This window comes from Castor canadensis, chromosome 3 (genome assembly GCF_047511655.1).
Source record: "Castor canadensis chromosome 3, mCasCan1.hap1v2, whole genome shotgun sequence".
Taxonomy (NCBI): Eukaryota; Metazoa; Chordata; class Mammalia; order Rodentia; family Castoridae; genus Castor; species Castor canadensis.
In genome coordinates this window covers 113,028,442-113,054,401 of record NC_133388.1, presented here as the reverse complement: position 1 = coordinate 113,054,401, position 25,960 = coordinate 113,028,442, and the positions used below count along the sequence as shown (strand labels likewise).

The window sequence follows — 25,960 nt, the reverse complement described above, 5'->3', positions numbered from 1 at the left end:
AGTCTGAGTTTGTAGCTTCATCATCAATTGTAACAGAGGCTTAAGTTTATGTCTTATCTCAGGTAAGCCATGGGATGCTCACTTAAAGCCTTAAGCTCTAGCCTAGAAAACATGTCGTATAAATAACTGTCATTACTCCTATAGGGTCTAGTAAGTTGTTTCAAGTAAATAATCCTGTGTGAATAAAACTCAAAGTACATAATCTACTTTGATGATATTGCACGTGTTTATTGCAAATGCTAAAATTAACTATTCTTTCTTTAGCTGTAGGTGAAGTTAACCCCAGCTAGTACTGGAAATGTCCATTTTAATAATGACAATGAGTCATGTTTTTATACTAGTTCTTCTAGAATTCATCTCAGGAACCCCAAGAATAAAAAAGAGAACTAAATAATCAATCTTCAGCAAAGTTAAGAGAATTTTAAATATCTGGCTACAAATATGAGGACAGAAAGGCAAAAGAATAGTTAAAATGAGATACAAGACAAGAAAGACAGCCAGAGAAGATCCCTATGACCATGAACTTCAGAAAAGGTGAATGGGTCACCTCAATGCATATGAAATGTGATGGAAAATCACCAAGCATTCCTATAATAATAATAATAAGCCCACAGTAGGGAACACTTTCTTGGCTCCAACTTAAAATATAGTCTCCAAAAGTAGGAAAGACAGAGCAACTTATCTGCAAATCATAGGTAGAGGATAGGTACATGTATTACAAACAACCCTGCACTGGCAGTTGTAAGTTGCAGTGAGAAAAAGTGACTTGAAGTACTCACAGACACCATAATCCCTGTGAAGGATGGTGCTACAGTTGGTCTACAGTGTCCCCCAAAAGCTCAAGTGTTAAAGACTTGGTCCTCAACCCATGCACATCTCTTAAGGGGAAAACTATTTGCTTAGAAATAACTTATTTCATTCAAAAGTGATGTAGAATATAAAATGGAACAACCATGGAATATTTGGACTATTTTATAAGAAATAGGGAAGGAATATTGGTGAACAATTTGTAAACTAAGACAACAAAATAAAATTACAAAAAACATTAAACTTTTGTGCAAATGTATTGACATTAATTTTGAAAAGAAAGTGGAACTTCCACAAAACAGAATCAAAGTGTGAAATAGAAAGCTAAGGTGAAGCTGAGTGTCATGGTGCACACAAGAAATCCCATCATTCAGGAGACTGTTGTAGGAAGATCAAGAGTTTGAGTATAGTCTGACTTACACAAAGGGACCCTGGAAAGAGAAAGAAAGTGACAAAGGAACGAAGGAAGGAAGGAAAGAAGGAAGGAAAGAGACAGAAAGAAAGAGAGGGAGGGTGGGAGGGAAAAGGGAGGGAGGGAAGAGAGAAAGGGAGAAAACAGAGGAAGCAAAAAGCAAGCTAAGGGTACATAGCAATTTAACAAAAGTAATGAAGAAAGTCAACCCAAAATCAACATCACTATGGTAATCAACACTGATAAAGTACAACTTAAATGAAAGTAAAAGCCAGGAAAACATCACAGAATATGAAAAGCAGAGACAGAAAGTAGTTTTGTGGTTGCCAAGGTAAGCAAGTAGGATCAATGTGGAGCGAGTTCTAGAAGTATGGGTTTCATTTTGGGAGATGCAATTACAGTTAGGTAATAATGATGGTTATATTATTTGTGAAGATAGTGAATTCCAACCTTGTTTACAGTGTGAAAAAGAGGATTTTATTGTATACAACATAAAATAGGGAGTTTATGTATATATTTGCTTTAGTCAATTTTTCAAATATTCCCCAAACGTTCATTTTCATTTGCATCTATGAATGTTTTGATTTACCATCTTATTTCTCTGATGACCAATCTCCATATCTTTGGATATTTTCTGCAGTTTCTGTTGTCAATGATTTCTAGTTTTATTTCATTGCTGTCTAATAAAATACAGGACATTATTTTAATTTTCTTATATTTGTTAAGACTTGCTTTATGTCCCAAGACATGATCTATTTAGGGCAAAGTTTTGAAGAATGTTGACAAGAATGTTTATTCTCTGATTATTGGGAGGAATATTGTGCAGATGTTTATTAAGTCCATTAGATCCATGGTGTCACTTAATTCTGAAGTTTATTCATATATTTTTTTTTTTGTGGTGTGATCTCTCTATTGGTGAGATTGGGCTATTAAATAAACCACTACTATTATGTTAGGGTCTATCTCTGTTTTATGTCCCGTAGACTTGGCTTTATGAAACTGCACATACTGATATTTGGTGTGTAGATGTAAACAATGATCTCTCTGCTGGATTGTTCCTTTTGTCAGTATGACATGACCGACTTTATCTCTTCTGACTCATTTATTTGTTTCTATATGAATGTAGCTACTCCTTCTTGCTTTTAGGATCCAATTGCTTAGAAAGTCTTTTTGCATTTTTTTCATTCTAATCCTCTTTGTCTTTGACAGGAAATGGAGACATTCTAGAACAAGTGGTCGGGGATAAAAGTGGAGACATCCTAGACTGCTCTGCAGGTGTGATATTCCAGAGGGCCCAGGATTGGCTATATCAAGGAGACCTCAGTGATCATTCGGAGTTTATGCATGCTGCTTTCATGACTCAAGGTATATGGGCAAATGGAGCACACAGGTCCCAGGTCTGCATATCTGTAGGGTCAGGGGAGGTGAGGTGTCTATAGAGGTCACAGTGTCAGTGAAGGTCATGGTGTCAGCAGACATCATGGTGCTAGTGAAGGTCATTGTGTCAGTGGAGGTTATGAGGTTATTAGGTGAGCTCATGTGTCAGTGGAGGTCATAATGTCAGTGGATTTCATATGTCAGTGGAGCTCTTAAGGAGTCAGTGTGTCTCACGTGAGAGCCTGGTCTTCCAACCTCATTCAGAGGTAATGTGACAGTCCTCCCTGTCCTCACTGGGATGCTTTCACTCTGGTCCAAGTGGAAAGTGAGGGCATTAGCCCAAGTTGGAAATAACAAGGACCCCATTCCCTCCTTAGTGCAAGAGAATCTGGACCTCCACATACCCCCTAAAGTGTGTGAGGTAGTACCAAACCTTCAAAATGTAACATGGAACCAGAATGCCAAAACAGATTACTCAAATAACATTCAATATTTCATAAAATAATGCTTTAAACTTTCCAGATTTCAATCAAAACTCTCACTGTATGCCAAACAAGATCCCAAACTCAATTAAAAAAATATGTGGTAGCAACTGAATGTAATCCTAGCTAATCAGGAGGTAGAGGCAGGAGGACCTTAAGGTCAAGGCCAAAAAAGGAAAGACCCTATCTCAAATACAAATACAACAGAGCTAGGGACATGGTTCAAATGGTGGAATGCATGCCTACTATGTACAAGGCCTGTGTTTAATCTACAGTACTGAAGTAAAACAAAATATAGTCAATAAGTACTAACAGTGTCATAAATAGTTTCAGGGAGGAATTATAAACATGCCCCAAACAAATTTTAAAAAGACAAATGTCTTAGCAAAGACAGAAGATATAAAGAAAAACAAAATGGAAATTTTAGAACTGAAACATAAGTTTCAAATAGTGAGTTCAACAGCAAGATACCAGGGGCGGAGTAAATCATCAATGAGACTGAATAATAGAAATTACTATATGTGAACAAAAGGAAGTAAAACAAAAGGCTGAACAAATGAAGAACAGAACCTCAATGACCTGTGGGACTATAGCAAAATATGTAACATCTGAGTCACTGGAGTCACATAAGGGAAAAAGAGACTTGGTATAATAGACTTTCCTCTTCTTGAATTTCAAAAACTATGATTAACAGTTAAAACAAAAATTAAACATCACGTTATGCCTATCAGAACAACAAAAATAAGAAAAATGATAATATCTACTGATTGGAATGTTGAGAAACTGATTCACTCATATGTTGCTAGTAAGAAGGTAAAATGGTATAACAACTCTGGAAAGCAGTTTGTCAGTGTCTTCTTAAACTAAACATGCAATTGCCATTTGGCCTAGTACATGTACTGGAACCAGGAAAATGTGTTTTCACACAAATGCAACATACACCAGTATTATTAGTCTTTTCACCATAGTCCTAACTAGAAAGATGTCATCCAACAAGGGAATGGTGAAACAAACTGTAGTACACATATCATCTTGGAATACTATTCAGCAATAAAAAGAAAAGAATATTGATACACATAACATCTTGGATAAATTGCTGAGTGAAAAAACTCCCATCCCAAAAGGGTTACATAAAGTATGAATCCATGTATAAACAGTTCTCAAAAATGACAAAAGTGTGGATATGGAGTTAATAACTGGCATTGCATGAATAGCCAGATACATCAAGAGAATCAAAATAATGTCCAGAAAGTCAATCAAAATAAATTGAGGGAAAAATGATATTCCATTCTAATTCACTGAACCAAGGACATTCCAAATTAATTTGGAATGAGAGATGACAAAAAAATCTTGAAACAATTCATCACATCCTTTAGGCAAATAACATGCAGATAAGGAAATGGTATTAAGAATAAAGCTATGAGATTACTAAAAATGAGGAGGTGAATTTTTTTAATCCTAGGTGAGGGGCTGAGGATGTAGCTAAAAAGAGAGTGCTTGCCAAGAATGCATGAGGCTCGGGGTTCAATCCTCACCATGAACAAAAAAATTCCAGATGAGGAAGGATTTCTAACAAATAAAATCCAGAAGTAAACAAAGGAAATGGTTTTTAGTTTTACTACATAAAAAAAAAAAACATTAAAAAAATCAGCTTTAAACAATGCGAGAAAATATTATATGACACATAATATAAGACATGACACTAGTGTCCTTAAAAATATAAAAATGCTCTCCTTATCACTGACAGGCCCCAGTTGGTGGTGCTACTCTAGAGGTGGAAGAAACTTTAGTAGGCAGAGCCTAGCAAGAGGAAGTAGATCACAGAGGGCATGACTGAAGGTTCTGCCTAGTGCCCAGTCTCTATGTCACTCTGTACTTCCTGACCACCATGAGGTGAACAATCCTTGCCAGCCACTCCCACCACCAAGATGCACTGCCTCCCCATTAAGCACAAAAACATAGAGGCAAGGGGCCATGAGCTGAGCCCTCAGAAACAGTGAGCTAATATAAACAAGGGCTACCTTTAAGTAGATTATGTCAGGTATTTGGTCACCACAACACAAAAGTAACTAATACAGAAAAATACCATCCAAACGTGGGGCCATTTCAGGGACTATCACTAACAATATAGTTCAGCAGCCTTTGGAACTGGTTCAAATGAGGAGTTTGGGAGACTTTGGAGAAGCAAGTTAGAGAAAACCTGGAATGTGGATGCAGAGCTTAACAGGTGATTCCTGTGGGATCTCAGAAGACCAAAATGCCAATAAAAATGTTAACAGAAAAACTGTGGTCATGAGGTGTCCTGTGAGAACAGTGACTCTATTGCGGATTAGACTCAAGGCCATTCATGTAATATTGTGATAAAAAAACGTGTCTACATTTTATCCTAAATCTTTAAAATGGCTGAGTTTAGTGGTGATGGACTAATCTGGCATAGAAAATACTGAGAATACTCAGTATTCAGGCTTTGGCATGGGTATTGATGGCTATTTGAGCTTGGTTTACAGTGAGAATGGGAACAAAGAAGCAGTGCAGAAAGACTGAGTAAGTTGCAATTTCAACACAAAAACCATTATAAAGTTAGGACGAAGGAAAGCATGGTTTCTGAAGAGATTATGACCATAAAAATTTGCCAAGTACTTTGCACTAGGATAATAGAAAAATTGCCTTAAGGGCATCTTAGGAATTGACCAGATATAGGTGCATATCAAGGTCAAGGGCATAAAGAATATATTCCTTGAAAAACTTTCCACTGTGAAGAGCCTGCCTCTGGGATGTCCTGCTGGCACAGGACCTCCAAGAGTGTTGTTTCCCCAAAATTTGTTTCACCATATTTAGCCTCCAATGCACTCAGAGGACAGACAATCCGCCTATGATCTAAGGGGATCCTGTTGGCTATTCCTCAAGCTGACAGCAGACCTTGGCATTGTCCACATGGCCCTGGCTTTATAGGCATGAAAATGCAAGAGTTCTGGGGTCATGGATGTATCTACCCAGATTTCACAGCGAAGCCTGAGAAACCAGATAATGTGTGGCAGGGTCAGAGTGCCTACAAATGGCCATGAGATTAGATTAGATTTTAATGAGGGAAAATTTTTCAGGCACTGGGAAGAAACATGTTCTTCCTAATTTATCAAGTAAGCTGTTAATTAAGCTCTAGAAAGATATTTTTAAAAAAAAATGGAGAAGAATCTTTATATTAATAGCAAAGTTCTTGTCCATCTTGAATTTGAAGTGGGGAGAAATCACAGGGTAAAATTTACCCTGTTAGTTTAGAAAATTCCAATGTGAAAACCCTATGAGGCTTGTGCTACAGTACTCAAAGTAGTCACTAGAAATGTGAGATATGATAGGTTAGTTTCTGTGCCTGCTGCTGTGTGGAGTGATTTGGGACAATTCATAATCACCCCTGGAGATGTTAAGGAAGGAGGACAGAAACCCTAAGTCCCACAATTTTTCGTCCTAGGTTTAGTGAGGAGCAAACACTGTGGACAGACTGCCCTCTCCGTGGAACTAGCACTCCATTTAGAGAGTGATAGATTGGAATGGATAATTTTTCTTTCCAGAGGAGATTTCACAAAACTCCTCTTTCAGGACTCAAAATGACAGTTTCTCCTGAGTGCCAGTAAAAGCAGACTTGTCTCCACCTTCACTTTGCTTTATTTTATTACCTGCACTCTATCTATCACTACTGGAATATATTATGTTTTCTGCTGTATTGAATTAGTGTTTACCACTTCTAATGACATGTGAAACTTTCCCAGAAATGGATCAGTTCTGGCTAAAGTAACATTGCCATTGTGTGCTGATCACTTATTCACATGTCAGAGCTAAGTGTGGAGTATTGAGCAAAGTACACATGGCCCACATGTCATGATTAATGTAATAGGTAAAGCCTACATTTCTTAAATTATCACCCAAACAAATGTACAGTTACAGGTGCAGTGAGCATGAGGAAGAGAGATGTGGAACAATGGTATGATAATGGAAACTCTCATTGAGTCAGGAAGTGGAATAATGTTTCCCAAAGGAAGTAACTTTTGAGCTAAAATTAAAAAGATCAGTAGATATTAAGTGGATAGCTTCTTAGCCAAAAGAACAACTTATACAAAGTTCCTGTGACCACAGGGAAGATGACGCATATGAGGCATTGAAAGGAGTTGATGTGGCTAGAGCACAGGCAACTGGGAGAATAAGACAAAGACTGGAGTGCTGGACCATGCTGAGATTTTGAGTGCTGTGATTTTGCCCTGAGAGTAATAGAACCTGTTGAATTTTAAATGTCTATGTGTGTTTGTATGTGTGTGTGTGTGTGAGAGAGAGAGAGAAATAGACAGACAGAGGCAGACAAAAGAGAGGTCACAGGAGAATATTAACAGATTTATGTTTTGTAGTTATTACTGGGGTTTGAACTCAGAACCTCAGGCCAGCTAGGCAAGCTCTCTGCTATTAAGCTATGTATGTTCCTAAACACCAAAAACTATTTTTTCAGTGTAGACACCCAAATAAAGACAGATAACACTTAACAGTATTCTATTAGAATGCTCACAAAACATCTACAGGCATTGGTGATCAGGATACAGAAACTTTTCAAATAAAATTCATGGACTATTATCTATCCACTATTGAGGAAAATAGGGAATGTTCTATTCAATATGGGAAGTATACAAATTCAGAAAACTTATGCTGAGGGATTGGAGGTATGGCTTTAGTAGTAAAATGTCTGCCTAGCAAGTGCCTATCCCTGAGTTCAAACTCCAATAATGCAAAAATAAAAAAAAATTTAGAAGATCCAGAAAATTAGTTCCTGTATCTTTTTACATTAATATCTATTACCATCTATGCAGAAAACTTGTCGTGTGAGAACATTTGAAGGAAGAAAATTAAAACTGCTCATAATCCCATCTCGAGAAATTGCCACTATTATCATTTTGGTATAGTACAGTTTCTTCTGATGTGTTTGCATCCACTTGCTATTTCCTAATACAACAGAAATCACACTGTATGTTTTAATTATCCTGCTCTTTTCATTACAATTTCCCTGTTGCTACCTGTCATTTAAAATCATGAATTTTAAACTCAATGCAATACTCATTTTGTGAGATGTTTGGTACAATATTCAACAGGTAATGTATTTAAGGATTATGGTTGACATTTGCAACTTCTAAAACAAGGATACTTCACTTTTAAAGAATTACAAGTCAAAAAACACAAGTAGAACTAACAGATTTCTAGATAAAAATAATATGGATAGTGAAAGGACAGCTTCATAACCGTCCCTGTGTATGGAAGATCTTCGCTTTCAAAGGGCACATGACTCTGATGGCTCATTTTCAAATATCATCCTGGTAGCTAAAAACACCACTTTGATCATCTTAGTGTTAAGGAAAATACTGAAATTTTTGCTGTATTGTGGGCACAGTAATCTTCTCTCATAAATGAAATCTCTGGTGGGCATGTTGTTTTTTTGCAAGGGAGAAGAGTCCTCTGGGTCTCTGGCACACTGAGGGAGGGGTTCACCTCTGCAGCACAGCAGCCCCTATGGAGACCTTGATTCTCAGAATCAACTATGAATATTGTAGAAAATGTCAGGTGGAGCCACAGTGCTCAGTGAACAGCAGTGCAAAGGTGAGCTGGAAAAGGGTTGCTGGTATCTTAGGTAGTCTATATAGTCAAAGGGGAGAAACACAGTCTAAATAACATAAAACAGTGAACTTAATAAACAAACAAAAAAACCAGCTTTCAACATTTCCATTTGCAGGGGTGTTTTTTCAAATATATAAAATATCAATTATATTTCAAGTTTATCTTGTTTGGAAAAGTCATCAAAACCATTGTTTTCACCACAGAATCTATGAACTGCATTTTTATATATCCTTTTATCCATTTAGTAGTAAGCTAAAGTTTTCAAAGGACAAAGCAAGTAGTTTAAAAAGATTAGAATAACAAGTGCGCTATTTAGCCTGTTATGGTTAAGTACATACAAATGGCCTCTCACAAACCAACTTAGTCTAGAGTGATTGCCAAAACACAGAGGCTGTTCACAACCAGCAGGAGACTGAACAAGGCCTTCCAGGACAGCAACTAGATTATGGTCACTGTTTTCCTCAAGGTTCTGGAAAAAAAACAAATCTGGAACCTCTGATTCCCAGTCCATTCACATCTCCCTCTCCAGACAATGATACAAACTTTTGAAGTCCTCTTCAGTGACTGAATTAGGAGATCTGCTCATGATGTTACTATGGCTAGTTACATTGGAGAGGAGCTGTTTGATCCTCCTAGTCCCTCATGTATGCCTCATACCAAAGCCTTATTGTCCTCAAAAATGAAATATATGTTACCACAAATTGTACATGACAGTTACTCCGTAAGTCGCTGTTTCCATTCAGGAAGTAAGAAATGCCCTCATCAGAAAAGGCTAAAACTCATCCACTAGAAGACACATCTTTGCTTCTTACACTTAAAAGAACAGACTCAGGATGGAAAAAAGGATTTAAACCACCAGGTGGATTCTGCAACATCAGATAACCCTATCAAAGAAAATTCATATTAAATTTCTTCAAACAAAATTGGGAGACTAAAAACAAAGGGAAATCATGAGGACAACACTGATGAGAAATACAGTGAGTACCTTGCAGATATTTATCATCATCCAAGAAGCTCACAGAGTCAGAGCTACTTAATGAACTCACTGAAGAAACACTGGACACTAGGAAAGAAATGAAAATAAAGAAACAAAAAAATAAATAGCAAACAAACAAGCACACATATCATTTATATGTAAAACCTCAACTAGCATGACTTGAAATCATTTATTCTTGACACATGAATTCTTAAGTTGAAAAATTGGTCCAACTCTCCATCAGCAAAAAAGCCTCCACAGAAAGGAATAAAAAGGAATACCAAATTTTGTATTAATGAAGTATAGTCATTTGCAAGGGGGAAACCTCTGTCTCTCTGTGCATAAAGATGTAGAACTCAAAGTGTATTTTAAATGTTGTCAAATTCAATAATTTAAGAAATACACAAAAATGAATATTATTGTACTACATTAGAAATGGTATATTATGTGTATATTTAAAATCCTACAAATTATCACATACAGAAATTATTTTGAAGGGATATTACATTTATCTTATTAGACATGTATTTTAAATAATATGTACTCTAAAAGACCATAATATAGTCACATGTAGAGCACACACCTGTAATTCCAGCACTCAGGAGTTTGAGGTAGAACGGTCAAAAGTTAAGGCAAGCTTGGTGCCAGTGGCTCACACTTGTAATTCAAGCTGGTTGGAAGGGTGATATCAGGAGACTGTAGTTCAAGGACCACTCGCAAAATGTTTATGAGACCCCATCTCAACCAATAGGTGAACATTATGTTGCACACCTGTCATCCCAAGCTCTGTGAGAGGCTGAGATCAGGAGGATCTCATTTCCAGGACATCTGGGACAAATTAAAAAGAAAAACTTCACAAGACCTCTATCTCAATAGATAAAAGCTAGGCATGGTGGCAAATGCTTGTAGTCACAGCAGAGACTGAAAGCATATATGGAGGACTATTGTCCAGGTTAGCCTCAGAAAAAAGCCAGACACTTCCAAATAACCAGACCAAAAGTACTGGAGGCATGGCTCAAGCAGTCTCAGGGGAAAGTCCTGAGTTCAAGCCCTAGCACCATCAAAAAAATAATTATAATTAATTAATTAATTAAAAAGTTCCAGTTCAGCCTAGGCTATGTAGTAAGACCTTGTCTCAACACCCACATGCAAAACAGACTACAGTTTATAAATAATATCTATTGATTAAATAGCACAAGTAAATGCACTTAGTTTACTTTTTTGTATAAAGGCAATAAATCCATAAGTGCTTCTATTTCTATAAATACCTGAAATATGAGTTTTCTGCAGGCTACTCAAAAGATACTTTTAATGAATGGGAATTTGGTTCAGAAATGTTCACTTCATTTCATGAAATTTCTCCATCTTCCCCAAGAAGCTGTAATTTCTCTTGAGTTATTAATATGCACAGATGGGTAAATTAATAAAAGTAAAACTCGCCATATAGATGCTGACTTATTATCCACAACAGAAATGGAAATTAGACATCTATGAACCTGAACCATGCTATCCTGTCTGTTTTAAGGAACTGAGTAATATTCATTTATGCAAAATTATGGTTTTAATGTGTCCAGTAGAATATAAAGTACCTAGGATTGAAATATGATTATGAAACAAAAGCTTATTTTCACTTTTTTATACCTTTATTGGTATGACATGAGTGATAAAAGAACTAAGCCTGGATAATACAAATGCAAGAGCTTTCTCTTCTTTACCAAAAGTTGTCAGTGTTCCTTCTTAAGTTCTAAACATGATGCATGAGCCAACAGGACCCCACAAACATCACCCCAAGTCCTATTCTAGCGTGACAATACAACTTACTTCGATAATACTGGGTTTGGGCCAGAAAACAACCAATGAAAGACATCAACGCCACACCTTTACTGTGAGCAAGCACCAGACAGGCTATGGGCAGCAATCTGTGCTGTGGCCAGAAAAGAGACTTCATGTTAATGACATGGACTTTCCTTTTCCTTTTACCGTGTGAATTTTTGTTTTGTTTGTAAAGAAACATCATTTGCTGTGTAATAAGAATATGATACAAGGAATTTAAAAAGTTATGCAAAATTGCAGTCAAATATACAACAATAAAGAAAAATGCAGTAGACTAATATATTTAATTGGAAAAGAAAGAAAACTAAATATTCAACTACAAACAATGTACACATAACTCCATCCAAACAAAACTAAAGGTCAGGAGAAAAGTGTTAAACATGCAGCCAGAGTACAGGCATGCACATGTGTGATTTCTCCAATATGATCTCTTTTTTTAAAACACTGTGATTCTAAAGTTTCTTCAGAAAATGCACACTTTGAAGAACGAATTCTTAGTGATCCGAGAGAGGCTGCATCACCCTGAAGCCTTAAGGCCCCTCCAGGAACTGTCAATATGACCTGGACCCCTGAGCAGGCCTTATATCAGACACCCAGGCTGCCTGGAGCCCAAGTCCAAGGTGCTTTGAGCTGAGATGGCATGCAGCCAGGCAAAGGCAGCCAGTGATGTTCTTTGCCTTCTGCCTTCTAGCAGTCCAATCTGTTCAGAGCCAGGTTAAACAACTGTCAACAGAGCAGGACTTGCCTTGACCCTATTTTGGATTTGGCCCCTATAATTCACAGCTTACAACTAACTGCTCATGTCTGGAGGGAACTGATACCTAGCTATCTTTTCATTATACATGACTGTAGGACCAGTCTGGGCACAACTGGGGATGTCACAGATCATCTGCTGTCTAGTAGGGAGGAATGAATTTACCCACAGACATGAGGATGCAAGGCAGAGTCATGGGGGCACATCAGAATTGTGATCTTTAAGTCTTTCTGAGAAAGGAGCATATGCAGGCAGGCAGACAATTTCAGAGGTAATGAAAAATTATGGACAAAGTGGGGAAATTTATAACATTCCATTAATATTATTTATTGATGCAATAATACTCTTATTGTAGTTTTAATGTTTCTTATGTAGATGATTTTTTCATTTGATAGATATACTTCATTTAGAGATCAAATTCTGGCTACCCTTTATGTTGAGGTGTGATCATTTCAATTGCTGTTTCAAAGTATTTGATCATTATTGATTCTATTTATATATTCTTTCTTAGTAATGTACACATTGCTATAAAATTATTCATGTCAGTTGGCTTTTCAAACATTCAACACAATTTTTCTAGTTTGCCCATAAGTTCTTTTAAACATCATTACAGACCCAGAAAGAGAAATACTGCATGGCCTTGTTTACATGTGGAATCTAAAATAGTTGAATGAACTAGAGAGAGATAATAGAACAATAACTAGTAGTGATGGGGAGGTGTAGAAATTGAGAGACATTGAGTCAAGTGTGAAAATTGCAGTTATGTAGGATGAGTAAGTGATTAAGTGTAGAAATCTAATGTATCACATGAAAGTTATACTTAATACTACTGTATTATGAACTGGAAATTTGATGACAGAATATGTTTTGTGTGCTTTTGTCACAAAATGTTAATTTTTTTGGTGGTACTGGGGTTTGAACTTAGGATTTTGGACTTGATAAGCAGGTACTCTACCTCTTTTGAGCCACTCCTCCAGTCCTTTGTCTCTGGTTATTTTTGAGGTAGGGTCTCTCATTTTGCCCAGCCATGATCTTCCTATTTTAAGTTTCCTGCCATGAGTGGGGTTAATTTTTTTCATATATCCAGTTGGAAAAAATGGGTATGTTAATTTCCTTGATAATACTATTTCATTAAGTAACAGTATATCAAATAGCTAAATCATAAGGAATGATAATAAATACCTACTGTATCTGATTATGCTTTCTTTATGCTGCCCCTTCCATTTCTTATTTAGTTTTGCTACGGATTTCTCTATTAAATGATATTAAATTACATTTTCATGTAGTCATTTGATGTTTTCATTTTGTTTCTTGGTTTTATGTTTCATTATTTTGTATCTTACTTTTACTCTTCCTCATTTTACTTATTTTAGGGCTTTTCTTTTTTATGCCATGAACAAATTGCTTTTATTGAAATAATTCAAAGGTGGCTCAAAATATGCAGTGAACATAATACAACACATAAACAAAATCAAGGAAAAAAATCACATTATCATTTCAATAGACAGAGGAAAAAACCTTTAACAAAATTCAAAAGCCCTTTGTGATGAAAGCCTTAAAAAAACTAAGAAGAGAGTGAACATAAATCAACATTAAAAGCTTGTATAGGATAAACCTGCAGCCATTATTGTACTAAAATGGGGAAAAAATTAAAAATATTCCTTCTAAAATCAGGAATGAGACAAGAATGCCCACTTTCTCCAGTTATTTAATACAACACTTAAGTGAGGAGGACTCAGAAGTTCCCTCATCTCTTCCAGCTTTGATCACCTAGGTTCCAATGGGAAATGGCATTACATTTGGCACCCAAACAGGAACCTGAAGGAGAATTTTGAAAGTGACATGAAGACCCTCCTCACAGAATGAGGTAAGTGAGACAAGATGGGGCAAAATCAGCACAGAGTCCAGCCTTTTCTTTCACTTGTGCGTCATTTTTTATTATGAGGAGGAGCTTGAGTTTCCAAACAGCAGTTAAAGGACTGCTTAGAAGTAATTTGTGAGTATAATCCTTGTTAAAGGACTGCTTAGAAGTAACTTGTGAGTATAATCCTTGGTTTCCTGAGAAAGGTACTTTAGATTAAGTTTGGGAGCAAGCACATAAAAATGTTGAAAAGGCATACAAACAGGGAGAAAATATACCTGTTCATTTTTTGGATAACATGGGCTTTGGTTAAATCTGTAATTCTTATACTTGGAAGAGAGAGAAGAGAAGAAAATTTAGAAAAAGATGCTGTGCCCTTCCTTCATGAGTGTAAATTAGATGCAGGTGATATGGAAAAAAATCACTAAGGAAAGTAAAATGTGCTTTAGTCATGGCTTTATTGTGCCAGAGGAAACTGAAAGTAAACCCCCACCACATGCAATACTGGCAATTGCAATGGCTCCTCCAAGAGAAACTGCTGATTATTTTCCTCCTCCCCCAGAGGAGGAGAATTGGAATGAACATCCTGAAAGGGGAAACATTGAAGAGGAAATGTAATAGCAATAACACTTTCAATGGATTGGATATGAATCTTATAAAAGACATTAAGAAGTCTTGTGCAACTTATGATCCTGATTCTCCTTTTTGTAGAGAAAATTTGGCAGGATGGAACAGTGACACTGGGTAGATTCCCTATAATTTTAATATTGTGGCCCCTGAATAATGAAAAATTACAGGATTTAAAACAATTAGTTAAAAAACAATTAGAGCATAAACATATAGAACCTTCCTTTTCTTCTTGGAATTCCCTAGTGGTTGTTATTAAGAAAAAAATCTGGAAAATGGAGACTTCTTATAGATTTAAGAAATGTAAATGCATCTATGATAACTATGGGAGCTTTACAACCTGGATTTGCCTACTCCTGCATGTATTCCTAAAGGATGGCCTTTGATTGTTTTAGATTTACAGGATTGCTTTTATACTCTATCTATATATCCCAAAGATAGGGAAAGGTTTGCATTTTCTGTTCGAGCTTAAATCAGCAAGAACTTTTACAAAGATATCAATGGACAGTGCTGCAACAGGATATGACTAGTCACCCCACTATGTGTCAGTATTTTGTAGGAAAAATATTACAACCTGTTAGAATAACATTTCCTGATGCATATATCATCCACTATTTGGATGACATTTTAATTTCTCATGCATGTTCTAAACAATTACAAAAAAATTCTGAAGCCACACAAAAAGCTTTACAAGTAGAAGGATTGTAAATAGTTCCTCAAAAAATACAAACTACTACTCCTTTTCAATATTTAGTTCATGCAGTTGGGTGAGTTACCATTTGTCCTCAAAAATCTGCCATACGAAGAGATTCATTAACAACTCTAACTGACTTTCAGAAGTTACTAGTAGTTACTACCTTCTTCAGGTATACTAAATTATAAACTTACTAATTTGTTTTCTGTCCTAGAAGGTGATACCACCCTGGACAGGCCTCAGACTTTAACACTTGATGCTGAAAATGAATTACAATTTTTTGAGTCACATTTACAGACTGCCTTTCTAACAAGATTTGATCCTTTAAAACCTATTTCCTTGTTAATATTTCCTTCTCCATATTCTCCTGCAGGAATTTTAGCCCCCCAAAACTCTCTTTAAAAATGGTTATATTTAAAACAAAAACAAACTAAAGTGTTAACTTCATATATTGGTCTAATATCCTCTTCAATTATACAGGCAGGAACAAGATGCCTACAGATTTTGAGATTTGATCCACAACTCATTATTTTACCCCTCACTAACAAACAATTTGAAAATTTGTTACCCCTTAATGATAATTTAAATAATAGTATAAACAATTATTATGGATATATAGGTAATCATTACCCAGCAGGTAAGTTGTGGGATTTTTAAAAAATGAACTCCATTTATTGTTAATACTATAGTAAAATTAAATCCTCTATTTCATGCTTCAGTTTATTATATAAATGGATCATCATCTGGTAAAGGAGGCATACATGGACTTGAATTACATGAAACTATTCAAACTATTCTTCTGCACAACAGATAGAATTCACAGTTCTGATTTATTTTTTGCAAAATATTACAGATAAACCATTAAATATTGTCTGAGATTCAGCTTATGTAGTAAGACTGTTTCCTGCTATTGAAACTGCTTTTATTTCTACTACTCACAAAGTTATGAAAACATTATAATCCACAAGGACAAGCTATTGTTGAAAGGGCACATAGAACCCTAAAAACAATTGTTAAAAAATAAAAAAGGGGAACCCCCCCGAGATACCTTAGCATTAACAGTTTTTACTTTACATTTTTTAAATTTACCTCAGGGTGATATTTTGACTGCAGCAGATAAACATTTTGGTGAACCTTCCTCTTTGCCAGACAGACAAATCCTGATTTGGTATAAATCTTTTAACTTTTGGTTGCTCGGGGTCTTACTTAAAAAGGGCAGGGTTATGCATGTGTTTCTACAGATGTCAATGTATCCCCTGAAACATTGTGGGTTCCTCTTCAGAGCATCAGTCCCAGAAAAACCAATGAACATGTCCAACAAAGTGACAACCACCCCTCAGAGGGAGACTCCTACAGATGAACAAGTGGAACAGGCCACATAAAAGACTATTATAAACATTGGAAATATTCCCCTCCTCATTGGAGCAATTGCCATTCCAGTGCTGGAAAGTTACTTGTATTTACTCATAATTTCTCTTTTATTCATTGGGGCCCTCATGGATGCTTTGTACACAATTGTCCTGAAGATTGGAATAGCATGGTCTATGATTATATTAATAAAATTGTTTGACAAAATAGTCCATTAGATAGAGAACATCATATGAAAAGACTAATAGCATGGTATGATGGGGAATGTCATCCCCAAGGCCCCAATTGCTAATACATAATATTACTTATCCAGACCAACCTGAGTCCTGGAAATTGGTTGTTGCCTCTGCGCTGATGACCTACCGGAAAGGAAACTTTTCTGGAAGCAAACATTCCTGGTCTGACTATGTCTTTGATAATAATGCATCATTTTATGCACAAGCATTTGTCAATTTACCATGTTTCTTAGCTCTTGGAACTTTAGTTTTAATTTTACTCTAAAAAGTGTTGATTGCTTTGATTGTAGACTGTACACTTAACAAGAGAATGACAACACTCTCCCTTAGAAGGTTTAGTGACTAAAATAGTGTCTAAATTATTAACATGATCAAAAAGATTTATCAAATGGATTATTCTTGCTATGGTTGGTCTGATTGCCATTGCTACTATGGCTGCAGTGGAAGGAGTAGCATTACAGACTTCCATTCAAACACAGTCAAAAGAACAATGCTGGAGGTATCACGATACCTGACTTCAAAATATATTACAAAGCAATAATGATAAAAACAGCATGGTACTGGCACAAAAACAGACATGAAGACCAGTGGAACAGAATAGAGGACCCAGATATGAAGCCACACAACTATAACCAACTTATCTTTGACAAAGGAGCTAAAAATATATCATGGAGAAATAGCAGCCTCTTCAACAAAAACTGCTGAGAAAACTGGTTAGCAGTCTGCAAAAAACTGAAACTAGATCCATGTACCAATATTAACTCAAAATGGATCAAGGATCTTAATATCAGACCACAAACTCTAAAGTTGACACAGGAAAGAGTAGGAAATACTTTGGAGTTAGTAGGTATAGGCAAGAACTTTCTCAACGAAACCCCAGCAGCACAGCAACTAAGAGATAGCATAGATAAATGGGACCGCATAAAACTAAAAAGCTTCTGTTCATCAAAAGAAGTGGTCTCTAAACTGAAGAGAACACCCACAGAGTGGGAGAAAATATTTGCCAGCTACACATCAGACAAAGGGCTGATAACCAGAATATATAGGGAACTTAAAAAACAAACATGTGAGTTTCTTGCACAATGGCAAAATCAATAATACATGGTATGTACTACCCAATCTAAAATCAATGAAGAGATAGAAAACAAAATAGGAGACCTACAACAAGCTGTGTCATGAGTAGGGGATCAGATGGTTAGCATACAACATCAATTAATGCTTTACTGTGATTGGAATGTTACTATGTATTGTGTTACTCCAGCAAAATATAATGCTTCCTGATTTAGTTGGGAGCAAATAAAATACCATTTACAAGATCTCAGAGGTAATATCACCTTAGATGTGAAAGAATTAAAAAGAGACATTTTTAACACATTCAAAAGTAAATTGCCTGGCATTTCTTGTGAAGGCTTGGCAAAAGGTACTGCAGACACTTTACAAGGTATGGATCCTAGGTTTTGGCTTCAATGCATTATGCATAGTCTATTAGGAGCCAGCATTACTTTTATTGTCTTATCATTTTATCTATAGGATAATCCTGTCTCCAACGACAATTAAAATCTTACAAAACTGCTGAAACCACGGTCACATTGGGATTGCTATTTTTAAAAAATAAAAAGGGGGAAATTGTTGGAGCCAGCACTGGGACCTTGCCTGTATGAGTGGGTACCTGGCCTGGTGAGAAAGTTCCAAGAAACTGGGGCAAAGTCCTCAGAACCAGACTGTGCCTGGTTGTGTGTGAGTTGGCATCTGGCCTTGTGAGAAATCTCTAAAGAACTGGGGCAAAAGTCTCAGACCAGACCTTGCCTGTGTGAGTTGGTATGTGGCCTTGTGAGAAAGCCAGACATCCAGAAAGACAATACCCAAGGTTCCCAGATGGTTTCGTGTTCTTCAGATGTAAATAAAAAAGTTATGTTGACCGTGTGCTTCTCCAGCTTCTCTCTTCCCGTTTTAAAGGAGACATAACAAAGAGTTAATTTTAACTGTGCTTCCCTGTGCTAATGTAACCTTGACACATAATACTTGGCATGCTTTTTCTGACCAAATGCTCTCTGTGTAAAAGGAGTTTATAAAAAGCAATGTATACTTCATTAAAGTGGCTATTGAGCAGGACTCAGTAGTCCCCTCATCATCTCTTCTGGCTTCGGTTACCCAGGTTCCACTGGTAAACAGCATTACACTTAATTACAACTTAGATGTTAATAAATAAGTAAGTGCTCAATAACATTCTATTTTAAGGCCAACGTATCCCTTATAAGACAAGGCTTAGCTAAAATACTCTTGAAATTCTTCTTAAAAAATTGTGTTAGTAGCCTCAAACCATTTTTAAGAAGGACAATTCAGCCACTCAGAGTGCTTGTCAGTGAAATGAATTACGCATGGAATACACATTTTCTCAAACAAGAAAATTGAGATCTACACTGGAGAGTCTTTCCAAAGCTAGTTATACTAGGACTTCACAGCATGAGGCATAGAATTTCAACACTATATCTCCAAAATGCATCTATTACCTTCTCCATCTTTGAGCTGTTCTTATTGCCATTTATCTCAAAATATTTTGTAACTGTTATAATGGAGTTCTATACATTTTCCAAAAGCATTAAGATTTATTAAAGCTGTCTCTTAATAGATGATTTCTAAATCCACTGTCCTGTCATGAGAGAGTTCTGATTTTTATTCATGCTTTGAAAGTTTTTGGAACTGGTTTTTTGTACATTTGGAAATAATAAATATTCATCATTTGCTGCATGTTATCATCATTTTGCATGTTTCCATTAAATTATGTTATTAAATTTGTTAAGGAAATCACCCATATCCTTACCAATGTGTTACTCTTTGATCTACCAGTAGTGATATGAGTTCATCCTCTAATTTGATTAATTTTTGTTTGATATATATTTGAAGCCTTGGAATAGAATTATATAAAAATAAGGCTTATCACATCTTCTGAGCAGATCTTTGCTTTCAGTTTAATGTTTTACTTAGAGCTTTCAGCTGTAATGTTTTATTTGTATGCTGTCTAATATTCATATTATAGCAGCAGATTTTTGTAAGTAGTCAGATAGTTTGTCTTTTTGAATCCCTTTATTTTCAACTTGCTGTTTTGTATGAGCAATCTCCTGTAATTACCATTTCCTTTTAAATTTATTTTTTATAATTACATCCTTTTTAAACATGTGAATTTAGTCCATTAACATTTAATAGAATTATGCTCATATTTGAGTTTATTTCTATCATCTCATCTGTATTTTCCATATTGCCACACTTTACTTTATATTTTATTGGGGACCAGGCATGAACCCTGGACTGAGATATAATGGAGTTTGCACAGCTTCTCCATGTAGAAGTTTGCACAGCCTCTTCTACCATAATTTTCCTAGTATCTAGTGTCTTGACCTTTTTTCTCACATCTCCTTTAAGAAAACAACCTGCTGTGTCCACATACCAGCCCCTGATGCAAGTCTAGATAAAGTACCAGAACTTTTAGGAGATTCCCGGATGCCACATTAATCAATACCTTAGATAAGCTGTCCTATGTGTCTTGATGATTCCAGAACTTATTTGTTGTAACTAAGCTTCATTAGCCTTATTAGTCCAACAAACCTCAATCCTTTTACCTTTTATCAGAGAATTGTTGAAGCTTGAGACTTTTCCTTGCACTGATCTAATAAAATAAACACTCTGGCTCAGGTAGATGCTCTTATTTCCCATCAGGAATGTGCAGTCCTCTCGTCCCCGGCTTTTCTCTTTTATGTCTGTATGTCTGTGTGTGTCTTATTTCTCATTTCCTGCCACTCATAGTCAGGTTCCTGCAGCATACCCATGCAGGTCATGGGCAAGTATATTTTCTCTACTTTCGTTAGTTTTGATTTAAAGAATTTTGTCAAGGTTGCTTCCTTAGAGGCTAGGCCATTTGTCTTGGGCTTCCTTTTGTTCATTGGCTGGAAAATGTCAACAACTGAAAATATCTTGGAAGCCACACTATGAAAATATTTGTAAGTCCACCATCATCTCTAGGACCCAGCTAGTTTTCATAAAGGTCACACAGTTAAATTAAATGTCAACTATCACTCATGCATTTTTATATCCTTAAACATATTACCAAAACCAACCATTCCTCCAAAAATGCAATTTTAAAAATTTATTGTCTTGGTTATGGAGTTGGGATGGTAGGTAGCACATCAAGGAGCAGTTTTAACATTTTCCCCAGGTCTTTTGAATGACTGTTAGTACTATACCAAAGCAAGGACCAATATAGTGGTTTTTCCAACCACTAATTGTGTCAATTTAAATTTTACATGTGGGGTTAGGGAAATGACTATTATGTTTAGTGGAAAGAACAAGTGTGAGGCAGATTTGGGTTGGAGCTCCATTAATGATTGGTGTCCTACATATCCCACTCTAACAAAGTGTAATCCTGATATTTCTGATCCCTGGGAATCAGTTGATATAGTCATTTAGTTTACAAGCCTTACAGATGTCTATGAATTCCTAGTCATGCTCCAGGGGCCATCCCTGCAAGGCTCAGCTCCCTTTGCTTCTACTCTTATGTCATCACTCATTATCATAATTGCAGTCACCAAACTTCTGATTGTTTAATGATACTATCTAGCCTTCATTTGAAGACACTGTCATTCCCTTTGCAATTTGGGTCTCTATTCTATAACAGCACCTCCTATTCTCAGTTCTGAACTGTAGAGAAAAATCCTCACTGAGCCTCTCAATGAAGCTGGTGCTTCCTTCTCCAATGAGCTTCTGCTCATTTTGAGAAAAGTTTATGTCCCCTGTGAGACATACTCACCTGGGTTTTCTGGAATTCATGAGATACCCACTCTGCTATGCTCATAAATATTAGTTTTTATTAACCCCTCCTCAACAACCTTCCACAGAAATTCTGAAATTTCTATTTTGTTTTGCATAAGTTATTGTTGTTTCCAAGAACCATCCTCACAACTTATGAGTATCACATGATATCCCATGACTGAAGAGTTTTAGGTCCTATATCATGGGAAAATAATCTTGTATCAAAAGATTAGTTACTCTCCTTAACTAACCTTGTGTCTTCCACTCTTGATCTACACTAAGCAGCTAGTTCCATTCATATTCACCCAATATATGTTAGTTAAGGCCTGTGGCAACCTTAGAGGACTGTCAATTTCCTACCACAGCAGGCCCAGCATTCCCAAGCTAGCTAATGTTGTAAGTGACACAGGTGAGTTTAAAAGGCAGGAAATATTCTACAGGGACAGGTGGTTTCTTGCAAGTCAGAGCCCTATGCATCATCTTCAAGTAATGTAGGTACTCTGATTTAATGAGAGGAAGTGGTCATCTATGAAAACATAGAGAATATAGAGAAATCTGTGAGTTAAAATTTTTTAGTTCATTGATTCAGATGTCCCCATTGCAAGTATCAGTTTCTTCTCAAGTGGGGCTCTGGTCTTGGCAAAGCAGACTTGCCAGAGTTCATAATTTAACCAGCTCTAAGCTCTGGACCTCTTCTAATCAAGTTCTTAAGGTACAGCTTTTCTGCCTTATAGTTTCAGAAAGGAGGTCATGGTCACATTAAATACTGCCAAGGAGCCATATGACTTACTGTGCACCTTACACTGATGAGCAATCACTTTCCTCATTTTATAGATAATGTCCAATGTATCAACAAGACCCAGAAAAACTAGCACATGTTATAGTCCTATTAATTGGTATCTCTGCTTCTATACCTGTGATGCTGTGAATGCTCAGGGCCTTCCACTATTATCACTTTAGTATACCATTGGTGGATGCCTTGGGTGGTTTAACAGAAATGTATTTTCTCATAGTTTGGAGGGAGAGGTTCAAGATCAAAGTGTCAGCAATGCTGAATGCTCCTGAGGTCTCTCTCCTTGGTGTGCAGTCCAAATCTTCTGTTCTTATAAGGACATCAGTCATACTGGATTAAGGCCCAGCCTAATTGTCTCATTTTAACTTAATTACCCCTCTGAGGTACTGGGACATAGGGCTTCCAACTTGAACTTAAGAGGAAACACTGCCACCCGTACCATCCTGCCACAGCTCACAACTGGCTATCAATACTGTATCTATCACCAATTACACAGTCCACATTAAGTTGAAGCTCAACCAAGCCCCAATTTTCCAGGCGAATGGATGGTATGATCTACAGCCTGAATGTGAGGGAGTTTATTGGGGAACAAGTGAAGGAAGCCTTCAGGACCTGCTATCCAAGTCATCCAATCTTCATCAATTACATCATGATACCATGAAGACTATTTACTACAAAAGGCTATAAAAGAGATTCCAAATACAAAATGTATGCTAAAGGAAAAGCTTATTTTGGGATATAAACTATCCATTTAATGGAATATCTTGAATTACATCAATTTTGATAATCTCTAATTTATCCAAAACTATAGTGTTGGTATTTCTGGAAAACAATATTCATATTTTCCTAAACAAATTTTACACAGCGCAGTCATTTCTTTCCACTGATTGTTAACTAAACTAATAAAAACAACTTCTTAAGATTAAAACCAGAAACACAATAAGCTTTATATGTTGAAATACTAGATGAATTTTTTAAAAATTAAGGGTAATTATGTAAGAGCCCAAATTAAGCCCAACATGTAGAAAGCACTGAATTATTTATTTGAAATAAAATATTACAATGTACAGCCTACACATAAAAAGGATAATTTTCATAGCAGTATTTATTATCATGTACATCACACTCCTTATTTCTAACTTGGGGTATAACTTTTAATACTGGTAGTTAATCACTTCCCATTTGTTTTTTTTTTCCTCTTAAGGAAATAAGCATTGCTGAACTTGATGATGAAGTATTGACTTTTTTCAGGTTACATAAAGTTCAAAATGGATTTTGAGCTACACCCATGGAGAGCAGCATATCATGATAAGTTTCATCACAAGAAACAACTAAAAAAATGGTTAAAGCCATTATTTGGCAGAAACTTCCCAAGCTGTTACCAGAAACTATAGAAAAGTCACTTGTATGGCAAACCCACTGTAACATTATGATAGTTTTATGTAACCAAGATCAGTGTTAAAGGTGATTTATGGATAGACAACTATAGAAATATGTAAGAAAATGGTATTGTCTATAGCATTGAAATATTATGTGTATATATTAAAATATATACACCCACAAAACTATGCAAGCTGATGTGGCATTTTAGGTGACTATACAGGGTATGCAAAACTACAGTTTTGCCTGCCATCTAGGAGAAACATTGGTAAATATCTGCCATAAAAGATCTGCCTCAGTATATGGCAACACCCTCTAGTTATATGTCTCTGAGGTTGAAAGCAAAGGTACAATTTAGTATTCTTTCTCAAATCCATACTTGTCTCAAATTAGTGTTGAATATGCACAAATATGTTGAGGTTTTATTACTTCTTAACCAAGCTTATTCCTCTCACTATCTTCTTCTCTACCTCTACTAATCCTTTCCCCACTTAACTTAGGGCCAAAGATATCTGTGTTTTTCCTTTATTTTATTTTTCCATTGTGTCCCATCCCTCAATAACTTCAAGTATACCTGGACCAGATGTGGAAAAAGATAACACATAACATTGGAAAGAAGGTGGGAAAGTCAGAGCCCATATATACTTAAAGCCTGGACTGTCAGCAGTGTGTTCATTCATATTGAAGGAGAGCATGCAGGCTCTGTTTTCTGGCAATGTGTCCATTTCTAATGGCCCCACAATGGGAGTTGTTTCATCAGCAACATTACTGACCAGTATGATTGAGAAATGTAGCATTCTAAGTAGTAGTGAGGAGAGAGAACAAATTTCTGCCATTAGGAATGTATAGTTCGGTCAGTAGAGTTCATATTTAAGCATATACATCAAGAAAGGGAATCTTCTGGAATCAGACAGAGGTAGTGTTTGGAGTGTTAGGATGAAGTTGCAGAGTGAAAAACTAGCATGGAGCTAGCCAAGCAAAATTCCATAAATAAGTACATTTCTGAGGTTAAGATTAGTAAAGAAACTAATTTGGGTGTTATGTCACTCGCCTGTGATCCCAGCACTTGGGAAAGGGAGGCAGGAGGATCACAAGTTTGAGGACAGCCTAGGCTACACAATAAGTTCTATGGAAGGAAGAAAGGAAGGAAAGAAGGAAGGAAGGAAGGAAGGAAAAATGGAAGGAAGGAAGGAAGAAATTGTCATTCTTGGCTAGCCTCTTTGCTCATGGTAAAACTACAAAAAACTGTCCTAGAGAATTAGCTTTTAAAATGTCCCATTGCAAGAAATGTGTTAACCATAAAATATTAAGCTAAGGGAAATGAAAGCGTTTCAATCCTTGCCATATGAGCAATCAGAATGCATTTAAGGTGTAAGTGACACTTGTTTCTCTGAAAGCACTTTTAGTATGTTTAGCAAGATTGATTAAACACCTCTAGCAAGCTGGTCTTTTAGTTTGGTGTTTTGAAGATGGAACAAGCCCTCATTTAGTCCCTTATTTGGGATTCTTTCACTGTCTTCATCCCTCAAATCTTCCAATGGTGACCATTGAGCAATAGTTTAATGTCTGGCCACTAAACTCAAGTGATAAATCATGGAATTGCAAATTGCAATATATGGTGCATAATATACCACTTAGTTATGAATTTTTAAGAATTTTAGTGGGGGAATTCCAAGATGGCGGCTAGAGGTAGGAAGCAGAAAGTGACCCTCCTATAGTGAAATCTTGGAGAGATGCAGGAGACACACTTTGCAGGCATAATCACCGAGAAAAGGCATAACTTTGACTCCTCCACATCTCCAGCCGGCGCAGAGAATCTCCACTTCACATTAAACGGAGAACCGAGGAGGGCCCCCGGGGCCGCCAGTGGCTGGCGCCCATACGGCTTGGGAAGACGCGGACCAGGTGAGC

General features: G+C 36.4%; 1 long non-coding RNA gene and 1 pseudogene across 10 annotated transcripts in view; both read right to left on the bottom strand.

The window, feature by feature from the left end:
* Positions 1-25,960, bottom strand: part of LOC141421648 (uncharacterized) — a 201,403-nt gene that overhangs the window by 60,292 nt on the left and 115,151 nt on the right. The gene's annotated exons all lie outside the window — the stretch shown is intronic.
* Positions 9,392-11,648, bottom strand: LOC109674674 (pancreatic progenitor cell differentiation and proliferation factor-like protein; annotated as a pseudogene).